Raw genomic sequence first — 17,796 nt, forward strand, 5'->3', positions numbered from 1 at the left:
GGATTAACTTGGAGAGCCTGGAACATTCTGTGAGATTCCACTGGAGCATGCAGGGTAGCTAGGAAACGATCCTCTGGGTAAGGAGGAACCATAGCCACTGTCTTCAATAAGTTTTGTTTAGATTTTTCACACTCCTACTGAGTGGCTCTGGTGATATTTACAATACAAGTTTACTTCTGAAGGAATTTATGATGTCCCCAACTGCTAGCAACAATTACAGCTGGGTTTTACATTTGTGTTTATATGTTATTTTGCATATAGATTCCAACAACCAATGAAGAGAAATTTGATAGAAAACACATCCTGGAATTGAAAGACAGATTCCATCTATCATTATAAGTAGTTGATAGTATTCTGAAGATAGGGTTTGACAGTACGGGAAACAAACAAACATTAACAGCTTAAATATGCTCCTTTAGCCACTCGAGCTATCTGTCACTCAAAAGGCTTTTTCTTTGTATCACGAATCCAATGTCACATGAACATGGATTCTGACTTTTCAACAAATTTTGATGACAATTTATTTACATAAAGGAAAATACTTAATACTTTTAATTTGTTATCATGGAGGGCTTTTTGAACTTGCTTAAAACATTTTAATTGTACGCTGAATTTACATTTTTCCCTAAAAGCTTAATCAAATTACAAGGATCACAGTGTCCCAAGGACTAATGAGTCCCAATTTATCTTAGAGAAAATAGAAGCTCCAAGAGCTAAAGGTATTGGCAGAAGATCATACTGCAAGGCCAGCACTGCATTCAGTGTAGTTTCTTGAATCCTAATAAAACCACTAAAAAATTACCACTTTGTTTTTTATAAAATTATCATTTTACTTCATTCAAATTTTTGGCAGGATAGATTTGAAGTGTAAATAGCAAAATAATTTTTCATTAGTTGAGTTAGATTTTGTAATTTATAACCAATAAGATTTGGCTTACATCATGTCTTTTTCTTAGGTATTTAAGGATCTTAATTCCCTGGTGGCTATATAAGCTGTAATAGGCTGGGCTATGCTAAAATTCAGTTTATTCCTTCCTCTAGCTTGCAGTAATCCAGGATGCCAAAACTAGCCCTGTAGGTTGCTGATCATCCCATCTAAATAATGATGCTTCTAAAACTTGCATTTTGAGATTTTCTTCATTTTAGAATTACAGGTGGGAAGTCACTTCTGTTTGATATACACTGCATGCAATGAGGAGGGAGGCAGTCCTACACAATGCATATGTAGGCAATGGTTTTTCCACCTCTGCATGTTGCAGAAAATCCCACTGAGTTAAGTAGGGCTCTACCAACGCCACTTAAATATATTAGCCTATTATGCTCCACATTTCTTTATTGTTCTTGAAAAGCTAATGAAATGTTCCACTGCAATGTTTATGCTGGAGTACTTTTAAAGGCATTTTCAAAGTGATGTTTCTCTCAGAACTCCAGAAGGGGTTTCCACTTCCTAAAAATATTTAGTAGACCATGCAGAGTCCACACAGTTTCATTACTGTGACTGTTTAGAATCACAGCTAACGATGAAACAGACTTAACAGTAGTCACTTATGGTTTCAATGTGATCTTTAACACCACTACAAACCGACAAGAATTAGAAAGCCAGCCAGGCAGACATGCTGCACTGTACTACCATGAACCAGGTTTAATGTAGTGCATATAGCCTATGCATAGATAACACAGTGTTGGTTAATTTGGAGGGTCAGAGTACCTGTAAAACTGAACAGTTATTTCTCCAGAGTCAACTATTTTTAGGAAAATAAGGGAATACTTATTCCTGAAAGTTAAGTTATAAAATCACATACTTCCAATTTCCTTTACTTGTGTAGTGTTGGTTTATTCATCTAAAACACAAAGAGGCCAGCCTCCTTGATAGCCATGAACACTTCTAGCACTACAATTTGCTGGCTTTATGATTTTTAACCAAACAAAACAAACTCCACTGTATTGGAGGAATCATATAGCAGACTAAGAAATAGAAATAGAGCTCACTAACTTAGCTACTTTTTATTACAATTGAAATTAAGACATTGTGCCTTGATTTACCACACATAGCTATCTCATCTCCTAAACATTAGCAGTGATGAAAAGCATAGGTATTAAGACTATTAAAATTAAGAGTCTTAATTTCTAAAACCTAGATTAAAAATATGGTAATGAACTGAGAATTGAATGAATCATACATTCCTGCTGAACTGATATGGAATATGTTTTGCCAAATTGCCATTTCTTATACAGCAATATTCAAGTATAAATACACAAAGAGTTTGGTTATTTTCTAAAACTAGAAAAAAATTTAAAAAAAGCATTTGGTTATTTTCAAGATATCAGATGATATACCTAAAAGTCTTTTAAAAAGAGTTATTGATCTGACTTCTGTTGGATAATTCCAAGAATGCCTTTTTTTCCAAATTAAATATGAACATTTAATACAGACACTGAATTTAATGAATGTCAACAGCCTTCCACATTACTTTTTATTTGATGATATAATCCTTCTGTGAACACTAACAGATAAAAGCATAAGAACACACATGAATCCGAAGTAGAGACTCACAGGAACAGTTTCTAGTAATGCTAGAATATTAATCTGACTGAAGGGTCAGTCACAAGTAAACAGTGCAGCCCAGTGTTTCAAGAATTAAAAGAACTCATTAAATAACCATAAATTTATCTTTTGCCTGGAAGTAACCCAGAACGTAACTTACTCCATTGTACGAGAGTGGAGACAGAGTAAGAGAGGGACGGTAAGACACACATACTTTCACTGGAAGCATGAAGAATTTTCCAAAATCAGTGGGAATGAACGTGTGCGATTACATTACAGCCTCTTTAATAATGGTGCTATTGTAGCATATGGGACACTAGAATGAGCACAAGGAGTCTCTGTTGTGCCTAATGCTGCCATTATCCACTTGAAACATCTTGCCAAGTTGCTTAACATTTAGGTACACCAAGGCTTTGCCTCTGTTTGTCTGAAGTGGAGAGATTTAGATCTCTAAGTTCCCTTCCAATTGCAGCACTTTATGTCAACTTGTTTATAAAATCAAGTAATAATTAACCTTGTTTCAATTGTTATGTAATAGTTACTAATCTAAGTGAACATAGACATAAACTAACAGCTTAAACTAACTTAAAATTAACAGAGTCTCTTTATATTAATCTTTCTAAAATATAAGAGTACATATATAATTATATTTAATCATTTATTTACATTTCAGAAGCATTTATCAATGCTCATCAATTATTTATGAAATTCAACATATAAATAACATTTATAAAATTCAATTTAATTATTGAATATATGCATACAGTGTTCACTGGCCAAATCTAGAGTTTTGTTATCTACCCCTCACACCCTTGTCAATCTCAAAATCAACTTAATAACCTTGGTCATATTCCTGATATTGGAAATACAAAAACGCTCCTGGCTGTACATTAGAGGATGCCAGAGTACAAATGAGTTACAGACGTCTACTGCTTATGTTTGCTTAGCTAGTTCTGAAAACTATTTTAACAGGCAAAGGTCACAGACTGGTATTTTATGAGTAAAAACCAAACCATGAGAACAATGGATGCCAGATCTAGTAGTTAAGCATTTTTACAATAGCCATGCTTTCCAAACATACCATCTTCTTCTGTGATCTACTACTCACTACGGCCAGATAATATGAATCCAGGGTGTACATACTGGAAAACCAAAGGTCATTTGAAAGGGATAGTGAAGGTCAAGGGGAAGTCCCCAGGCCTATCACAGAAGTCTCACTAGAGGGTGCTCTTGGGCTTTTATGAGTTCTCCACTCTTCAGAAATAAAAGCAAGCATTGTTTAGAGAACACAGTCTGCCTCAGCATAACCTGGACTCCATTATGGAACCCAGATCTTCTTCTTCAATACAGATGTAAAGATTTTCTTTTGAAATTTCATTTGTACTCATCTTGTTCTATTGATTGTGTACATAAGATTTCAGAAACATAAGAGCCATAAGATCTTAGGGGATCTGCAGGTCAACATTCCAATAACACTGAACATATACTCAATATTTCTTGACTTTTCTTTACATATAAAAATAATAGTATGGTTTAATATGTTGTCATAGTATATTTTAAAATCTACTGCTTATGCTAGAATTTCCCTATAGATGTGGTTTTGCATTTTTGAGTTTTAATATTTATTCTATCCTCTCTAATGATACCTGCTTTAAATAATGCACATCATTTCCCAACCTATATTGAGAAAATAGAAATGGTTTATTACTATGTTGTATATTTTTAATATTTATTACATTAGGAAGATTAAAACAGCTTTATCTTTACACATTAAAAATTAAAAATGGCATGCCCAAGATCATGATTTCTTCTAAAGAACTGAAACGAATAGATGAGTAATTTTATCTTTTTGAAAAAAGGATTCTTTGCTCTGCTACAGTCATTCTGGCACCTGCAAACCTGTCACACATACTGTCAGATATGGTAGCTATAGCATCTTTAGGTTTGGCAGTGAAACTCTAAAGATGATTTGGATTACTAAGATTTGCCAGAATTTCCAATTTGGCTAAACTTAATGATTCATTATTCCTTACCTGAATTAAGCTCATGAGTTTCTCTTTAAAATTTGCTTGAATGTTTTTGACCAAAAATTCAAGGTTATATAGTCATAATTTATAGTGCATAAGTCTGTATAAAATGTTAAATCCTCAATTTGATATCAGATACATCTGTAATCTATGAATTGTAGTTCTACACTTAACGTCTTCAGTGGACTGGAACAAGTATAAAAAATTCCAAAATTGTACACTGCTCTCCAAGTTCTTACAACATAGTTATTGAGCTACCAAGGACCCCGCTTTGTGACGCACCATATAGTTTATGTTTATGAATTTGATACATGGTGTTGTCCCTTTCATCATGCAGAGGACAGAGCAGCAGGCATATATTTAGAGTGTACTTCATCCAAGTTAGGTATGAATGAGCTTAAATCACGCTATGAAGAATTGGCAAAATTCCCATGGATACTGTGGAAATAAAAAGAATCAATGAAAAGATGTAATTATTTTAGTCCTAGATATAATTAATTTGTGGGAGAGGTCATTTTATTTCAAATACATCCAAGTTTCTCCAAACACAGGTCAATGTTTGCTGGATAATGGTAGAAAAGACTGATTTGGCTTGAGTTTGCCCACTTTGATATTCATCTCTATATCATAGTTAAATAAAATGTTTTATAAATCTGCATATCTGCAAATAAAAGGGCTCAAGCTGAGGCAGAGTTACAAGCATTGTTGATTGGGACAAGAAGACCTCTTAACTACTCATAAGTGACCTTTCTGTGATTTTTTTCTTCTAATCTTGTTTTTTTTAAAAAAAAATCAGAGGGAAAGAAACAGAACAGTTTACCTCATTTTATGAATCAGATTAGTAAAGTTTTTTAGTAAGAGACTGCATATGGAATATAAATACAATATGATTAGTTTATAATCAAGAAGCAAACGCACAGAAAAGGTGACACCCTATTTGTACCTTGAGCTGTTAGTATATACTGGGTCTTGTTTAGCTGAATTCCCAGTTCCTAGCCCACTGCTCTTTACTGCACAGCTTTCCATACTTCTTGGCGTTTCATAGGGATTTGTAAGGTATGTCATAATTTCATGTTGAGTTCCATTGAAATTTCAGAGAAAGAAGGCATGAGGCAAATTGTTTTTCAGTAACTAGCTCTTCAACGTGGGCAACACTCCTAGGCTTCAATGATCCTCATGACAGTCTAGGTCTACTGGCCTATGTGAGGATGAACACTCATTAAAAATATATGCATCACAAAGTACAATTAATGCTCTTCCTGACAACAGGGGCCTTGTGTGTTTCTGCAGTTACTGCCCTATGTCATCTTGAATCCAAGAGGCACCCTGTATTTCTCTGAAAGTCTTCCCAGCATGAAAGTACTGCTTACCTTGTAGGAAAAAGAGTGCAGGTGTACTCTTTGCTTTAAGAAGACACACTAAACCAAAATCTGAACTTACAGAACAGATAAATTAGGGGATGATTATTCGCATTATAAAAGGGTTCACCACGGGATGCTTTTAAATCATAAGCTGTTCTACTGCATTTTAAATAAGTTGATTTACAAAGCTTCCTTTATAAGCACTATTCACAATTCAGAGTTCAAGGTCCTTTATCCAAAAGCTGTGAGAGATTGATAGATACAAAGTCCTATTTAGTATTATATTCTAGGCCATGCTTTCTTTTTTATATAAGAAAATAATTAGCATTATAATCCATATTTGAAAAATTAATGATTTTTATTCTTAAAATGTTTAGTATTTCTATGTGCCTGGTACAGTGCTAAACCTTATGGAGACTGATATTATTTGCTCTTCCTCACCAGGAATCTATGAGATTAGTACAATTATCCTAATTATAGGTGAGGCAATTGGAGCTAAGAGAAGTGTCAGGTGGCTTTACACTCATGATAATCATTTAGGATGCCATGAAGAGTCACAAGTCAGAACTATATGCGCCTCCGGCTCTTCAATGCTTAACAATATGGCTTAAGGTTAAATTTATGTTTTTACTTCCGGCCTAACTGAGCATAGTTGTGTTCCAATGTACTCATAAATAGTTGGTTCCTCAGTACCAAGCCTGTTCCTAGCATTAATGTCACTCAAGCAGCCTGACACAAAGATGGGGGGAACTTAACAAGGTCATCTACTCTGATACAGTGGGCTGAAGTACTAAGTCATGATGGTGTCCTTTTAACCCCACCCTTCAGATCCAACATTGATCACAGTCACCTAGAACCAGCAATGTTTCAGTTCATCATAGTCTCTTAGTTTCTTCCCTTCTAAAGAGACAGCCAATTAACCCAACTTTGTTTTATTACATAATGGGCTTCCCTGCAGATCATACGCATTTTGATCTTTCTGGGTTCTTCCCCCAAGACACAGAGAATTTATGCATGTTATTGCCAGGTGGTTATATAACTAAGTGCTTATATACGGCATAGGATAGAGTATAAGTGCTAGACCCCTCAGGCCTGGGTTTAGAACCAGGTCTTTACCACTTACTGGTTATGTTTCCTTCCCAGATTTTTTTTTTAGTCATGTCCACTAACTCTCAACATAATGTGGAGTTCTAAAACACAAGCCATAAGGAGAATTAGGGAAAGTGCCATATGAATGTTTGTCATTGATGTTACTCAAGTAGCTGAACACTTAGTTAAGAAATAATGACCAAAATCCTTGTCTGAAAGTGACTGTGATACTAGGAATGAAGAAGTCAAACGGTATGGTGAAAGGCATTTACACCAGGACCAGGCGCTGTTTCTAGTCCCAGCTGTTCTACAGAGCCCTGCAGAGTTCCCTGACTACTTGCTTTATCTACTGTCATCTACTCAATGAAGGAAAGGGCCTATGCCTCTCCTGCTCGAATGAAATGATTACTGAATTCTAGAATCTATGATCCAACTCCCCCTAGGCAGGCCCTGTTCAAAGTTCATTGCTAATTACGTGTGAAGCCTGCCATTAATTATCAACTTTTTATCTGAAATGTAATATCGAATCTGTTGAGGTTTCACATATTTTAACTGCATTAATTCCATTAAAGAGGATAAACATCAGATAGTCCATAGATGTATCTCCTAGAAAACAAAAGCTATTATGATTGCACAGAGGGAAATTTACTCTTAATTCTGTGATAATAATCCAAAGTCCTTGTTCTGCCTGATCCACAGAATCCTTCCCTCTGTCACATATGGCCTAATCTATGTCACCATGCTAAAGTGACTACAAGTTATTGATCAAGAGGTTGTTCCAGAACTCCCCACAAAAAATACAGCATATTGCCATTGCTGTTGTTTGTCCTTCATAACGAGATGATAAGACTACTTCTGAGGGTACCATAAAAACCCTCTGGCTGCATACAGAAATTAATCTGCAAATGCAAAACTTTCTCCTTATTGGCTAGTACTCACAGTGCTATGAATTCTGGAAGCAGAGAAATAGGTCTTAACACTCTACCCTACATTGTATACCACTCATCTGTCAGGCAAGATTTGGCTACAAGCACAGTTGTTAAGGAGTAACTACACACTTTCTGATTGGGTTTGAAGCCTACAGCATAGGAGAGAATTCCTATCTCATCTGTAAACCTTCTCTGATAGGGAAGTCATAGCTCTGATTTAGAGGGGCATGATCTTATTGTTTTGCTAAATGGTTGTGTTCTCAAAATACTTTCTTAATATTTATGATTATATTTGTACATTTATGATACTCTCAAGTTTGTTCAGAGAAACACTTTTGCATTGTATAGCATTTTTATAGGGAGTCATAAATAGTCAAAGTGCTAAGGATAAGTGACAGTGAGAACTTCGCCCAAATGAGACATATGTCTCATTCTCTATCACTCACTACCAGGTTCAGGGAACATCAGAGAAGAGAAAGGAGAAAGATTATAAACATGGGGGTAGGAAGAAGTGCTGCAAGTTCTGTCTTCTGGGTATGACATAACTGTGATACTCATGAACACATAGCAATGATAGTAGTTTCACAAGCTCAAGTCAGTCAAACTTCCAGCACAGATGAGAGGAGCTCACAGGTTCTTATCTGGGATGAGAAGGTACTGGCAGGAGAGAGGCGCTGGGGAATGGAGAGTCACTTTACTTTGAGGAATAGCTACTGGTACATTGCCCATGCATCAACAGACAGCCTCCACACTGATTTGTCATTAATTGGGCTCAGTTGGTTATTAAAAATAAACATTAAAAAGAGAACATAAAGTTTTGAAGGGACCATGCCGTGGGAGTGTGCGGGTTGGGGGTTAAAAAAGCTGGAGGAGCAGGGGAAGGACGAGATAAAAAATGGTTTTAATGCATCCAGCTTGGACTTGTTTTCTTATCAAATTCACTCTGATTTTAAATTTGCTCAAAACTTTGACACATATGAATATGCATTTTTAATTACTTTTATTATAGCTGAGCATGGCAGTGTTTCCCATGTGACTTACTATCCATCTCAAGATTTAACATAGTCATGTGACTGATACCAACACCATGACAATTATCATTAACTATGTGGCAATCTATTCCAAAAAGTAAATTTACAACAGACCATTTACAACAGCCATTTCAAATTCACCAATTACAATTCTTTTATCATCTTCTAACTAGACATTAGACATTAGGCACCAGACATTACGCTAAGGCAAAATGACATTATATTATGTTCCTATAGGTTATGAAACATAACATTTTCAAAATTCTATATGTCCAAAGACAATATTCAAGAAGAATTCAGTGTGTTAGTATGTGGGTGTATGTGTGTAGGTGTATGCATGTATGCGTGTGTGTGTGTGTGTGTGTGTGTGTGTGTGTGTGTTTCTACCTGTGAGGGGGCCAGAGGACAACCTTGGGTGTTGTTCCTTATGTGCTGTCCAGCAATTCTGGAGACTAGGTCTTCCATTAGTCTGTAACTCTCCAAGTATGCTACTTATGTCCCCACATTAGAAGTGACAATATTTTAGTTCAATATTCTATTTGATGGTTGACTTACAGAAATTGGCTAAATAGGCAAAGTTAATTATGATCATTTTAGAACATGTACAATGTCCTCTCTGTAAGAAGGACTTTGAATGATGTTCAGTTCTCATTCTAGCCTTTGCTCTTTATAAGGAGCAGCTTGAGGCACACTGAAAACTAAGGTTTTATCATGCAAGCATGCCTGCCACAATACCAGGTAGTAGAAATTTTCCTTCTCTGTTCTGCCTTATAAACTGAAAGAGACTGGACAACTCTCCACCGAGTGAAAAATGAGTAAAGAGAGAAACAAAGAAAGACATTAATGACTTTTGAGAATTTGAATACATAGCATTTTATTATTGGATACAATGAAAATCGTGCTAAGCAGAAAGTTCATAGCACTAAATACCTTAAAAAAATCAGAGAAATCTTATACTAGCAACTTATCAGTATACTGGAAAGCTCTAGAGCAAAAAGAAATAAATACATTCAAAAGTAGCAGACTGCAGGAATTAATCAAGCTAAAGGCTGAAATAAAAAAAGATAGAAACAAAGAGAATTATAGGCCAATTTCCGTTATGAACAAAGATGCAAAAGTACTCAATGTAATACTTGGAAACTGAATCCAAGATCATCCAACAAGATCAAGTGAGCTTCATATAAGAGATGTCGGATGGTTCAATGGATGAAAATCAATGAATGTAATTCATCATTATAAAAACTGAAAGCAAAGCACTATATCTATCATTAGATAGAGAGAAAGCTTTTGACAAAATCCCAAACCTCTTCATAAGAAAAGTCCTGGAGAGATTAGGGACACATAAGGGACATGATAAAGGCAATTTACAGTGAGTCTATACACAACATCAATTAAGTGGAGAGAAGTTCAAAACAATTCCACTAAAATCAGGAACAGGACAAAGTTGTCCATTCACTCCTTATCTAGTCAATATAGTACTTGAAGCTTTAGCTAGAGCAGTAAGACAACTAATGGAGATCAAGAGGTTACAAATTGGAAAGGAAGAAGTCAAAGAATCATTATTGGCAGATGATATGATAGTATACATAAGTGAACCTAAAACTTCCACCAGGGAACTTCTATATGTTCTGGCTCATATTCCTCTCCAAGCTGACTGATTCAATCTGGCTTCTCAGCTTCCCATTGAATTGCTCTACTTGGCCTCAAACTAACTCTGGGAATTTCTTCTAATCTTCTGGCAGCTTTTCATTCTCTGCCTTCAACTGCCTCTGCTAACTTACACTGAACTGCATGAGTTCACAAAGATTCCTCAACTCCACTGTACTTACTGAACTAAGTCTCAATAGACTGACTCTTCCTGAGCTCCTCTAAGTAACTTCTCTTTCCTGTGTTGGTCTCTGACTCCTGTCAAATTGTTCTCTGATTCATCACTTTGTCCTTCAATTAGAAGTTACTTTCACACATGGCTGCTTCCTTCTACCAACTAATTTTACTTTAAAGGTGTGTACTATGGGCATGTTTGTGTTCCAGCCAGGGGAATTAAAGGTGTGTAGCTTGTCTGCACGTTCTAGCCAGATCACATAGACCTGGGCTGTGGGTGGAATCCCTTGCCAAAGCAGGCATGTTGCTGAATTAAAAGTCCTTTAGAAAAAAACAGATCTATTATTTGTCATCCTGTATAAAATTCAAGTTCATGTGGATCAAAAAAGTCAAGATTAAACAAGATATACTGAACCTCATAGAAGAGAAAGTGAGAAATAGCCTTGAACACATTGACACAGGTGATAAGTCGACTTTCTGAACAAAATACTGATAGCAAAGGTATTAAGATTCACAATTAATAAATGAGACCTCATGAAACTGAAAAGCTTTTCTAAGGCAAAGGACACTGTCATTTGAACAAAACAGCAGACTATAGGATGGGGACAAGTTTTTAACCAACTCCATATCCAGAGGGCTAATATTCAAAATAGATAAAGAACTCAAGAAATGTGGAATTAAAAATCCAATTAAAAATGTGGTACTGATCTAAATAGAGAATATTCAATAAAGAAATTTAAAATGACAGAGAAAGAAAAATGTTCAACATCCTTATCTATCAAGGAAATGCAAATCAAAACTACTTTGAGATTTCATCTTATATCTGACAGAATGGCTAAAATCAATAACAAAAAGTGACAGTTGATGCTTGTGAGGATGCGGAATAAGGGAAATTCTTCTCTACAGCTGGTAGGAGTACAAACTTGTATAGCCACTATGAAAATCAAAACGGCAGTTCCTCAGAAAGTTGAGAAAAGATCTAGCTGAAGATCCTACTATACAGCTCTTGGACATATACTCTAAGGAAGGATCATTCTACCACAAGGACACTTGTACAACCATGGTCATTGCAGCTTTATTCATAATAGTCAGAAACTAGAAAATGACTAGGTATTGCTCAGTAGAGGCATGGATAATGAAAATGTGTTATATTTACACAATGGAGTATTGCTCAGCTGTTAAAAATCGACACTATCAAATTATCAGGCAAATGGATGGAACTAGAAAAACTCACCCTGAGTGAGGTAACTAAGACACAGAAAAACAAATGTATATATTTGCTTATGAGTGGCTATCATAAGGTAAATGATAATCAAGATACAACCTGTAGACTCAGAGAGCTAGGTAAAGAGTAGGGGTCTACTGGGGATGTATGGATCCCTGTGAGAGCAGGATAGAATACATCTTAGGGTGGAATGGGGGTGGGGTGGGAATGGGGGCAGGTGTGTGTGTGGCCGGGGGATGGGGTGGAGAAAGTGTGTGTGGAAAGAGGCACCTGAAATTGTAGGGCTATCAGCTTATTATTTTTATAGGACTCTTGACAGGGAGAAAAAATGGTCTCTGATGCTTATGCTTGGTTTGGGGCTCTTTTCCTAACACTGGATTACCAAGCCCAGCTTCAATACAATCATGTTCGGATCATCCTGTTATAGTTTCATGTTTGGTTGCTATCTCTTGTAAGCCTGTCTTTTCTAATGAGGGACAGAATGAACTGCATCTGCAGAGGAGGGCAGGTAGGCAGGAATTGTAGTAAGAATATATTATATAAGAAAAGACTCTATTTTCAATAAAAAAGAGTTTATCCTATATGTATGTAAACTTTGTATTGTAAAAGGCAGGAATCACAGAAAGTCAGAGATAATCAAGAGAAAGTTGGGGACCTCTGGTATTCTATCATTATTTTCAGTAAGGTCTTAGAATGCTACATGTTTTGTTTTAAGGAGAAATCAGAATATAAAGAAGATATAAAATATATAGAGAGAGATTTGCTAAAATATCAGTGCAATATAACTCAGGCCTCCTGATACTAACATTGCTGTGGCACCTTTGTTTTGCTAATGTTTGCATTATAATTCTAGGTGTGTTGCAGCAAATGCACATCACGAATGGAGTCACTTTAGACATATTACATTATATATGCACAGTCATCCTTCAAAATGCACGGGTGTAGCTGTTTAGAAACAGAATTTATCAAGCATTCAGTAGAGGAGGAATTCACTATTTTAATCACATTCTAACATTTCCCAAATTTTCCAATAGTTCACTGAATGGGATCATAGAATCTCATACATGAGTATTGCTAACCCGAGTGTACAGACTAAAAACCAGAAGGACCCAAAAATTTGAAATGAATTGTACACAGTCACCAATTTTAGTTATAGTAGATGAATTTAGATCTTCATTATGGGAGTCCCAATGTTCTTTCAATTAGTTACAGAGCAACCTTGCTAAAAGATATATTAAAATGTACTAATGCACGGAGGATGAAGGAACCTCTTACCTTTGTATGTCATCACCCAAAAAAACAAACAAAGCCACTGAAACACATTAATCACTAACAATGTGGTAATATTGATTGAATATTTTAAATCCCAAGATACATTGCATTTTGTATGTATGGTGGGATAGGCCATGTATGTGTATGGGATTTATGTGTGTGGTGTATTCACAGAAGAGTAAGGTGGCACAGGAGGTTGACACAGGGTTTCTTACTGAACTGGAAGCATGAAGTTTTGGCTAGGCTGGTTAGCCAGTGAGCTCCAGCTATCTGCCTGTCCCTACCCACCCATCCTCAATGCTGGGGTTACTAGCATGTGTAAACATGCTCTGCTTTTTATGTGGGAGCCAAGGGTTAGAACTCAGGTCCTCATGCTTTACGAGCAAATGCTCTTACCGAGACTTTCCAGCCACTGTATGTTATATATGGAAAAGTTAATGGTAATAGCTACATATTTCAGGACTCCAGAATCTGTAACTTTTCAAAATTTATAAGAAATCTTCATTCTTAACTTTTAACTTGTTAGTAAGGAAATATTCAACAAAAACAGAGGTAAGCCCTTCCACCATGGACATAATTATATAAGACTGTCTATTATAAAGTACACAAAGATGTATAGTTTTAGCAGAGTGTTTTCATTGGCAGTAGTAAACTATTCGACTCTTTTCGGCTTTGCTCTGTGTTTTCCCTCTTGTGTCTATTTCATTGTTCTCTAGCCCCAGCCCTTTCTGCTCTACCTCTGTTCTCTTGCTGATACTTCTGGAATGGTACACATTACCTAGCATCCTGGACTCTGACATTACCTAGCTTAAGCCCAGATCTAGCCAGGGCTTGAGTCCTATTCTTTGTAGGCAGACAGAATTTCATTGAATCAGATCTGAATTTACTGTCACATTGAACAACAAGCTTAGGCTACTTACTACTGTGCGTGATGTTTTCGTAAAAATGTCCATCTGGTCAACACTTCCAAAGAAAATGGTCCCTATATATACTCACTCATCTTGTTCTCACACCCCTCTCTAAAGTCCCAGTGGAAGATTGGTTCTGTGGCCACCTCAGACACTCAGTTCTAGTCAAAGTCTGATTAGGACAACACTAGAAATAACACTGAAAGCACTAATATTTAAGGACACTTTGCTAGTTCCTTCTATACTATTTGTACTTACAGGGTGGCTGGGTTAAAGCTAAAGTTTGTCCCACGGCTGGCATTGTGTTAGGAGGACAGGGAGGGACTGTGTAAGGCTGATTTTCTCCAACTTCTACATCCTAAGAAATTAAACGAAATGGGATGCTTTGTTTTACTCAAAATGTGCCTTCCAGTACTGACCAAACCATGTAAATGTATCTTTACAATTTACAACTTGCTCTCCCAGGAACAGCTTTTATAGATTTAGATATTTGTCATAAAGTATTCTATTTATTTCCCAGCAGCTGGTGTCAAAAAAGTTGTTGTTGTGTTTTTTTAATATTCCTTTTAAATAAATAAAATCTGCTTTCATATTGTGTAAAATTAGTTTTGCCTGCTGTGAGTTTGTGGCATTATGAAGTGATCATTTCTTCCCATGAATTATTTAAAATGAGGATATCAAAATCTGACGGAACAATACAATGAACTACACAATACAATTTAATTTTATAATACATGAGTTCATACAAGTATCTCACAATGCACAGCGGTTGCGGTGCACTGGATCAGAATTTAGCAGATCCAATCTCAGCTATGTACTTACTCATACCTTTATATCTAAATATACCAGTGAGCTACAGAACCCTGCATTATTTGGTAGTACACAGACGCCCAGTGATGCTTAGAATCATGTATATTTGGTAGTCCACAGACACCCAGTGATGCTTAGAATCATGTATATTTGGTAGCCCACAGATGCCCAGTGATGCTTAGAATCATGTATATTTGGTAGTCCACAGACGCCAAGTGATGCTTAGAATCATGTATATTTGGTAGCCCACAGACGCCCAGTGATGCTTAGAATCATGTATATTTGGTAGTCCACAGACACCCAGTGATGCTTAGAATCATGTATATTTGGTAGTTCACAGACACCCAGTGATGCTTAGAATCATGTATATTTGGTAGCCCACAGACGCCCAGTGATGCTTAGAATCATGTATATTTGGTAGCCCACAGACGCCCAGTGATGCTTAGAATCATGTATATTTGGTAGTCCACAGACACCCAGTGATACTTAGAATCATGTATATTTGGTAGCCCACAGACACCCAGTGATGCTTAGAATCATGTATATTTGGTAGTCCACAGATGCCCAGTGGTGTTTGTATGCTTTTGGACACTGCATTTGCCAGCTGTTTCTATCCTCATCAAACATCATCGATATTGATTGCCTTTCCTTCGGCTCCTCTGTTCCTTCCATCATGTTGAATGAATGTATTCCATCTATATAACCATACTTACAAAGATATTCTTACCGTAGAGTTCAGAGATGTGTAATAAGAATCCACCCAAATTCCCACTATGCTTACAGAACTTGCTTCAGAGCTGTTACAAACTGGTAAGGTGGGTAAGGTGGCATGAATGAATGAACCACTAATGAGTGAGGAAAAGCATGATAAGAAGATGTAACAAATACCGAATCAGGGCTGACCAAGGGTTATCCTGTATTTGATACTTATACTTTAATAAAGCATAATGAAAAAACTACCTTGACTTTTCCCTTAGAGTATTTTATAGCACTATATAAGAAAAATTATGTCTGATTAACTCAAATGTATTTGTAGAGTCAGTGTATGTTATTTCAGCATTCAGATAGCCTTTGAAAAAATTTTACCACACACATACCAAAAATAAAAAAAAAAACTCATAAAAATGTCTTATGGGATATCACAGGTGGTTTGGCAAAGAAAGAAACTTGCTTACACCATAGATTAGAGGTTAATGAGCACATTTCTGGTAAGTTCTGCATATTGTAGAATAACAAACACTGAACAAAACTCTGAATCCTACAGCAACAATCTCACTACTAATTCTCACAATCAAGCATTACTACCTATACCTCTTATAAAAGGCACTGCCATCCTCCCAGTCACTCGGACAAAGTCCGGGGGCTCGTCTGTGTCACACTCAACATTTGTGTTCTTCTCAACAAGCCCTACTAACCGAAGTCCAAGCCACACTCCCAAACCAGTCATCTCTCCCCACGTCTGCCATCACCAATTCACATCACAATTACCTCCTTCCCAGATTCCTGTTTCCACTGTTGCCTTTTGTACTCTGCAATCAAAGCGGAAGCTAGAGTAATCTTAAAATCCAGGGCACATTATATTGTTCCCTTGCATGAAATAATACAGTCAGTTTATGTTGCAATACGAATGAAGTTCAAATCAAATCATTAAAAATAATGTCTCCATCCTCTCTGCCCATCTCTGCTACCAGATCTCCAGCCACTTTTTCTTTGGAAACTTGGCTCCTTCTGTTTGTCCCCAAAACAAGTTAAACTTATTACTGCCTATTATTATTGTCCCTGCTTGTCTGTTCATCTCCTAGATCTTCAAATGGCAGATCTCTTCCCATTTTCTAAGATCTAATAAAACCTCTACATAGCAGTCTTTTGTACTCGGATGTGATATACAAAGCATCCTCACTGTGTTCCATCCTGCCTCAGTTACCAATGTTGAGTGAATACTAGTGTCATTCTGTTATATATCTTTTACATTTATATCCCTGTGCCTTGTTTCCATTTGAGGTTAAGTTACAAGAGGATGTATATATCTCTTGGATGAACTGCTACATTCATAGTGTAGTGCTGTGTAATAATTTTTCCCAAATCACAGCAGATTAAAAAGTGGACAGGTATTTGCCTAGAGTTTCTTTGGGCGTCAGGAATATGGATATATGAATACTGGTACCTGAGTCCAATTCCCTCATAAGACTGACATCAAACCTGCCAAATATGAGTTCTTGCCTGATATTTCTATTTCAGTGAGGAAGTCTCTTCTACATTTAGTCACTAACTTGTCACCAGCCTTGATCTCTTCTTTACAGGACGACCTCATGACAAAGCATTTATGTTTTATTCTCCATCTAATTTTGTCCAGAAGGTACGATGACAAAATCCATAGCCATTTAAAAATGTATTCTTTTTATTAATATCCTGTGTTTTGTTCTTACTCATGTCAGAAGTGAGATACTACCTCTAGTCAATAATAAAAGAAAGATAAATATATACAAAGGTACATACACAGGACAGAGACCATTATATACCAACTTAAAAGATGCCTATCTATTGCAACTGTTAATCTACACACAAAATATTTTCTAGCATTTAGTAAATAGGCTAATAGAAAAGAATCTTCACTGATTAGTATTCTATAGTAACCTTCAAAATTTACTTTTTTTCCAAAGTCCAAAAAAAACCTATTCAATAAATTTTCACTAAAACAGAGATATTCAATCCAAAAAAAGATATCAAGTAAGCTCACAGAGGGTAAGCAGAGAGTAGCAGTGCATTCTCAGCTTCTTC

At 36.3% G+C, this 17,796-nt stretch overlaps 1 pseudogene; it reads right to left on the reverse strand.

Annotated features, from left to right (window-relative positions):
- The window catches only part of LOC114608441, a 35,944-nt pseudogene extending 19,479 nt beyond the window's left edge, over positions 1 to 16,465 (reverse strand).
- Between the last annotated feature and the right edge of the window lie 1,331 nt (positions 16,466 to 17,796).

The sequence above is a fragment of the Grammomys surdaster genome, unplaced genomic scaffold (genome assembly GCF_004785775.1).
Source record: "Grammomys surdaster isolate TR1022 unplaced genomic scaffold, NIH_TR_1.0 125901, whole genome shotgun sequence".
NCBI classification, from domain to species: Eukaryota; Metazoa; Chordata; class Mammalia; order Rodentia; family Muridae; genus Grammomys; species Grammomys surdaster.